At 35.5% G+C, this 7,538-nt stretch overlaps 1 long non-coding RNA gene across 1 annotated transcript; it reads left to right on the top strand.

The window, feature by feature from the left end:
• Positions 1-575: 575 nt before the first annotated feature.
• On the top strand, positions 576-3,574 carry LOC130048576 (uncharacterized). The gene is made up of 3 exons (XR_008797356.1): positions 576-819; positions 1,366-1,425; positions 3,401-3,574. It is a non-coding gene; the product is annotated as an uncharacterized LOC130048576 (long non-coding RNA).
• The last annotated feature ends 3,964 nt before the right edge of the window (positions 3,575-7,538 follow it).

Below are 7,538 nucleotides of genomic sequence, written 5' to 3'. Positions count from 1 at the left end.
TATTGTGAATATGAAGGTTAATAAAAAAAAATAATTAAAAAAAAAATAAAAAGTGGCTATATCATAACGGAGCAGACAAGAAGTGCACTGTTTTTCCTTAATTCATAGCTATAACTTTTTTCCAAACTACATCAAATGATTTCTTTTCCAATAACTACTAAATATCAAATAAATCATCATTATTTTTTTAATTTTCGTTAGAGAAACCCGCTTTTCAATAGGAATTATAACCGACTTCCTATGAAATACTTCTCCAAAATACATTATAATCTATGACATGCAAGAACGCATGTGTTGGAGACATATTTGAAGAGAACCTGTCATGCATAATTATGACTATAAAAACGGCAATATACAACCTTAAATATAAACACACACAAAAGTTAACAGTGTATAATGTTAATTATCCAATCATTGATATCACTCCATCAGTGGTATACAATAACCATCAATTACGCCATATAATATATTGACGAGTCTCAATTACAAGATTGGGGATTTTTTTGGAAACCACAAAACGAAACGCACGCAAGGAACCAAACGGAAATTGCCGATATCTATCAGCCAATTCTTCTCAACACAAAACCTGTCACTTATTGTCAAAAGAGTCCGACAGGCGATCATTAGTCTTCTATCACTTGTTTATCCCCTGAATTGCGCTGAATGTAAAGACACCCTCCAAGGGTAGGCTAATTTTCATGCAGGAGAAATGATATTTGTGTGGACTTCGTAAAACCGCATTACTTACACCTGTGTGTTACGTGATGTTAGCGGAACAGGTCGTCTCGCTCCTTGTAGGAGTGTGTGCCGTGTTGAATGGTAAGTTTGACTATATATCTATACATTTACTACTATGAACGATTCCTTATAGCACACAATGTTTGGTATGATTTTTAACAAAGCGATGAACATTATGATTTTAGTATCCAAACTTCAATATTGATGAAATATGAAATAAACATTGGTTTACACGTTCCCCTCTAATATCTAATAATTATAATTACAATAAAAGTACAGCAATTTACCCACCGTTCATCGTCTCTTCAAGTTAGAAAACAGAACCATTTAACACTCAATGTTTACATTTTCAATGCTTTTGCCTTTTATATCTTTTCCTTATGAAATACTTGTAATTGTGAACAATGCGCGTATGAATCTTGATAAATATAGTACTTCTATTTTAACAGTAACTGTTGGAAATTCCGATGAAAGTAGAATGTAAATATAAGAATATATTTCATTTTTCTTGGAATATTTCATGAAGCGCTTTAATGGAATTTCAAACAATAAATTTCTTCTTCATACAGAATTTAGTTTGTTTCAATTTAGTTTCCGTCTGTGTATAATTGTTTTCATTTCATGTAGAGATTATTCCTGCGGAGGCATCTGACCTCGACGGATGCGATGCCGGTGTTGCATGGCAAGGTGAGGATTCAACATTTGTTCAATGAATTTGATTATTTCCCTATATACAAAATATTCTGCATGAAAACCATGTGAATAATTTGTGCGAACACCATGCGTCGCATCGTCTTCTGCTCATGCTAAATATTTTCTTGAAACCTATGCAAATTTATATGTAAATCACGTGATCCACTTCTTTCTTTGTAAATCACTCAGTCAATCAGATGTACTCCTTAATTAGTTTTCAATGCATTACCACCTAAATTATAGCGTAATGTTAGTATTACTTGCAATTACATTACATGTTATGGTAATTTAATGCATAACCCCTAAATTATAGTGTAATGTAAGAATTACTTGTAATCAAATTACACGCTACGGTAATTTAATTCAATACGTCCTAAATTATAGCGTAATGTTAGAATTACTTGTAATTACATTACACGTTGTGGTAATTTAATGCATAACCCCTAAATTATAGTACAATGTAAGAATTACTTGTAATTACATTACACATTACGGTAATTTAATGTATTACTACCTAAATTATAGCGTAATGTTAGAATTACTTGCAATTACATTACACGTTACGGTAATTTAATTCAATGCCTCCTAAATTATAGGGTAATGTTAGAATTACTTGTAATTACATTACACGTTACGGTAATTTAATGTATTACTACCTAAATTATAGCGTAATGTTAGAATTACTTGCAATTACATTACACGTTACGGTAATTTAATTCAATGCCTCCTAAATTATAGGGTAATGTTAGAATTATTTGTAATTACATTACACGTTATGGTAATTTAATGCATAACCCCCTAAATTATACTGTAATGTTATAATTACTTGACATTACATTACGTGTAGGAAATACATGTACGTACAGTGTTTCATGTACACAACGAAATCCTAATTTCCTTAAATCCATAAATCAGAGCATTATGAACCTTAGAATCAGTAAAAACAGATGTAAAAATGTTTTTAACCTTTCTTCTTCATATAATACCTGGAAACTTAACATTTGGTTTGGTGATAGATGAACAAGGTATAAATTATGATAAAAATAAAACAATACACTTAACAATCAAACTTAAAGGAATCAGACCTCTAAAGCTCATTTATTTTCAAATATATTTTTTTCCTTATTTGTAACAATTTGTCAAAATCAATTACATCTACACATTTATTTTATGTTAAACTTTATCATTAAACTTGTCATAAAATTGATGATAAGAGTTTAAATTTCCCTTTACAAATGTTTCAAATGAAGGGTACCCAATTTAGAAATGTGCACTATGTGTAAGAGTGACAACACAAAATGAGTCCTATCCAAACAATGCGATACTCGCCATTGTGGTTCTTACGACAATCTGAAAATGTTAAGGTATGTTCCATAAATGAGAATCGGTTGTACAAATTGTACTTCTTTTATTAATCCCCAAAAAGTACTGCTAATGCATTGCTCAACTAAAGTAATGGTGCTGTAATGCCTAAGAGAATTTAATGCCGACTGTTTACAGTAAATGGTACTTGTAATGCATCACTTCACAATGTAATTCGTCTTTGATTTCATCAGTTGCTATGGTTGCAGCTGTTCGGGAGATATTCCTTTTTGTAGCACACGGAACTTATTTCATTCGATATGCATGGTGGATCCCCCCCCCCCTATTTTTGGTACTAAGGAATGACAATTACTACCTATGTATAATTGATACAAAAGCATTACTATTTTCTCCAATAAACTGCAAAATTGTCTTGTTTCAAAATTAGTACTTCCTTCAACATTATGAATAGTTAGTTTGTCCCAAGCCTAATTCACAATACGAGGATAGAAAGACGTGTTCTTCTTCCGCAAATCGTAACTCATGGTCATTGTTTCTGTGTAAAGGGGCAATAACCAGACACGGTAACCTTGCTTCTACTATATTAACTTTCCTTTCTGGGGTGCCCCCTGTTTAAATCTTGCTTCAGGATTTTGTTATATTACAGGGAACTGGGCTGTATTGACCATCGTCTTCTTCCTATTTGTGATAGTCCGAAGAATAATGGCAAATTAGAAGATGGTACAAGAACTGAAGAAGCCGGACTGAAGTGCGAGACATTGATTTTAATATACAAGTATACGTTCTCAGATTTCAAGGATATATTAAAGTTTTAAAATTTGTTTGAGTTACAAAATGTTGTAGAAGTCTTCATATTGTTTACCTGATACATATGCAAAACATACAGGAAGCCGGATTTCAAAATTAACTATAAAATCATACGTGGAAGATTGCTCAAAAAGAAAACAATTACATGAATGTTTTCTTTCTTGATATGCAATATAGTTCAAACATATTCTGCATAATTACAGCTAATACAAGTAAACCTACAAGAAAGTAATAAAGTCCATAAAAATTTATTTATCAAGATCAACCATACAGATATAAATTCTAACAAATTCCAGGACATGACATCATTCGATCGTAATGTTCCTTGGAGTAACCACCCCTTCTCTCCGGGAGAGGTCGCTTCTTTCCTTCCGACCACCTCGCTGGAAAAGTTTGGGTGGAACTGTAAGAGATAAAGAGACCGATTTCAGTGGGGTGTGAAATCATTAATCCGCAATTGGAAATCGAAACGAAACCCAGAACGTCCTTCGTACTACATCGCATATTCATTTCTCTCTGTAACCTTTAGGTGATTATCAAATACATTTGGACCCAGTTGCACGACGGTTATAATTAACTTTAACAGACAGTTAACTTCTCATTAACTCTAACATTTATATAGCGTTAACTATCAATCAAACTTCACTCAACTTCGTGCAACTGGGCCCTGTACAACATACATAGTTTAACATATTTGTACATATTTTATCTACTTTCCCAGCCAGTTCCTCTCATGTGTTGTGGTATCTAATTTTGAAATAAATCACTTTGGAAAACTACTTATATTCAACTTTAGTAAAGAAATCCCACACCTTTATTTCAACACGGTAAAATATAGTACTGAAATAGTCCGAACAATAGAAACTGAATTCGAGGTCAAAACCTTCGTTCTCAGGTTGATCCCAAATATCCATTATATATTTGTTGCTCTCTCCTCCAGAATCGCGTTCATTTTAAATCAGAAGTGTTCCCTACTCAACCGGACGTTCAGTATTCCTCTGAGAGAGTAGGACGTTCCGGGGTTTGTATGGTTGTGTACACAGTGACTTTTAAGTATGTGTAGTGTGTATATAGTGACTTTTACATGTGAGTGCAGTGTGTATATAGTGACCTTTACATGTGTGTACAGTGTGTATATAGTGACTTTTACATGTGTGTGCAGTGTGTATATAGTGACCTTTACATGTGTGTACAGTGTGTATATAGTGACCTTTATATGTGTGTACAGTGTGTATATAGTGACCTTTACATGTGTGTGCAGTGTGTACATAGTGACCTTTACATGTGTGTACAGTGTGTACATAGTGACCTTTATGTGTGTGTACAGTGTGTATATAGTGACCTTTACGTGTGTGTATAGTGTATACACAGTGACCTTTACATGTGTGTACAGTGTGTACATAGTGACCTTTACATGTGTGTACAGTGTGTACATAGTGACCTTTACACGTATGTATAGTGTGTACATGTGACCTTTACATGAGTGTACAGTGTGTACATAGTGACCTTTACGTGTGTGTACAGTGTGTACACAGTGACCTTTACATGTGTGTACAGTGTGTACATAGTGACCTTTACATGTGTTTACATAGTGACCTTTACATTTGTGTACAGTGTGTACATAGTGATCTTTACATGTGTGTACAGTGTGTACACAGTGACCTTTACATGTGTGTACAGTGTGTATATAGTGACCTTTACGTGTGTGTACAGTGTGTACATAGTGACCTTTACATGTGTGTACAGTGTGTACAGTGACCTTTACGTGTGTGTACAGTGTGTACATAGTGACCTTTACATGTGTGTACAGTGTGTACAGTGACCTTCAAGTGTGTGTACAGTGTGTACATAGTGACCTTTACATGTGTGTACAGTGTGTACAGTGACCTTTACGTGTGTGTACAGTGTGTACATAGTGACCTTTACATGTGTGTACAGTGTGTACAGTGACCTTTACATGCGTGTACAGTGTGTATATAGTGACATTTACGTGTGTGTACAATGTGTACATAGTGACCTTTACATGTGTGTACAGTGTGTACACGTGACCTTTATGTGTGTGTACAGTGTGTATATAGTGACCTTTACGTGTATGTACAATGTGTACATAGTGACCTTTGCATGTGTGTACAGTGTGTACATAGTGACCTTTACATATGTGTACAGTGTGTACATAGTGACTTTTACATGTGTGTACACGTGACCTTTACGTGTGTGTACAGTATGTATATAGTGACCTTTGCATGTGTGTACAGTGTGTACATAGTGACCTTTACATGTGTGTAGAGTGTGTACATAGTGACCTTTGCATGTGTGTACAGTATGTATATAGTGACCTTTGCATGTGTGTACAGTGTGTATATAGTGACCTTTGCATGTGTGTACAGTGTGTAGATAGTGACCTTTACATGTGTGTACAGTGTGTACATAGTGACCTTTACATGTGTGTACAGTCTGTACACAGTGACCTTTACATGTGTGTACAGTGTGTATATAGTGACATTTACGTGTGTGTACAGTGTGTACAGAGTGACCTTTACATGTGTGTACAGTGTGTACACGTGACCTTTATGTGTGTGTACAGTGTGTAGATAGTGACCTTTACATGTGTGTACAGTCTGTACATAGTGACCTTTACATGTGTGTACAGTCTGTTCACAGTGACCTTTACATGCGTGTACAGTGTGTATATAGTGACATTTACGTGTGTGTACAATGTGTACATAGTGACCTTTACATGTGTGTACAGTGTGTACACGTGACCTTTATGTGTGTGTACAGTGTGTATATAGTGACCTTTGCATGTGTGTACAGTGTGTAGATAGTGGCCTTTACATGTGTGTACAGTGTGTACATAGTGACCTTTACATGTGTGTACAGTCTGTACACAGTGACCTTTACATGTGTGTACAGTGTGTATATAGTGACATTTACGTGTGTGTACAATGTGTATATAGTGACCTTTACATGTGTGTACAGTGTGTACACGTGACCTTTATGTGTGTGTACAGTGTGTACATAGTGACTTTTACGTGTTTGTACAATGTGTACATAGTGACCTTTGCATGTGTGTACAGTGTGTAGATAGTGACCTTTGCATGTGTGTACAGTGTGTACATAGTGACCTTTACGTGTGTGTACAATGTGTACATAGTGACCTTTGCGTGTGTGTACAGTGTGTACATAGTGACCTTTACATGTGTGTACAGTCTGTACACAGTGACCTTTACATGTGTGTACAGTGTGTATATGGTGACCTTTACGTGTGTGTACAGTGTGTACATAATGACCTTTACGTGTGTGTACATATTGACCTTTATGTCTGTGTACAATGTGTACATAGTGACCTTTACCTGTGTATACAATGTGTACATAGTGACCTTTACGTGTGTGTACAGGTGTACAGAGTGACCTTTACGTGTGTGTACAGGTGTACAGAGTGACCTTTACGTGTGTGTACAGTGTACAGTGACCTTTACGTGTGTGTACAGTGTGTACAAAGTGACCTTTACGTGTGTGTACAGTGTGTACATAGTGACCTTTACGTGTGTGTACAGTGTGTACATAGTGACCTTTACGTGTGTGTACATAGTGACCTTTACGTGTGTGTACAGTGTGTACAGAGTGACCTTTACATGTGTGTACAGTGTGTATATAGTGACATTTACGTGTGTGTACAGTGTGTACATAGTGACCTTTACCTGTGTGTACAGTGTGTACATAGTGACCTTTACGTGTGTGTACAGTGTGTACATAGTGATCTTTACATGTGTGTACAGTGTGTATATAGTGACCTTTACATGTGTGTACAGTGTGTATATAGTGACCTTTACGTGTGTGTACAGTGTGTACATAGTGACCTTTATGTGTGTGTACAGTGACCTTTACGTGTGTGTACAGTGTGTACATAGTGACCTTTACATTTGTGTACAGTGTGTATATAGTGACCTTTACATGTGTGTACAGCGTGTACACAG

Source organism: Ostrea edulis, chromosome 7, assembly GCF_947568905.1.
Source record: "Ostrea edulis chromosome 7, xbOstEdul1.1, whole genome shotgun sequence".
NCBI lineage: Eukaryota > Metazoa > Mollusca > Bivalvia > Ostreida > Ostreidae > Ostrea > Ostrea edulis.
This window is presented reverse-complemented; position numbering and strand designations above follow the sequence as displayed.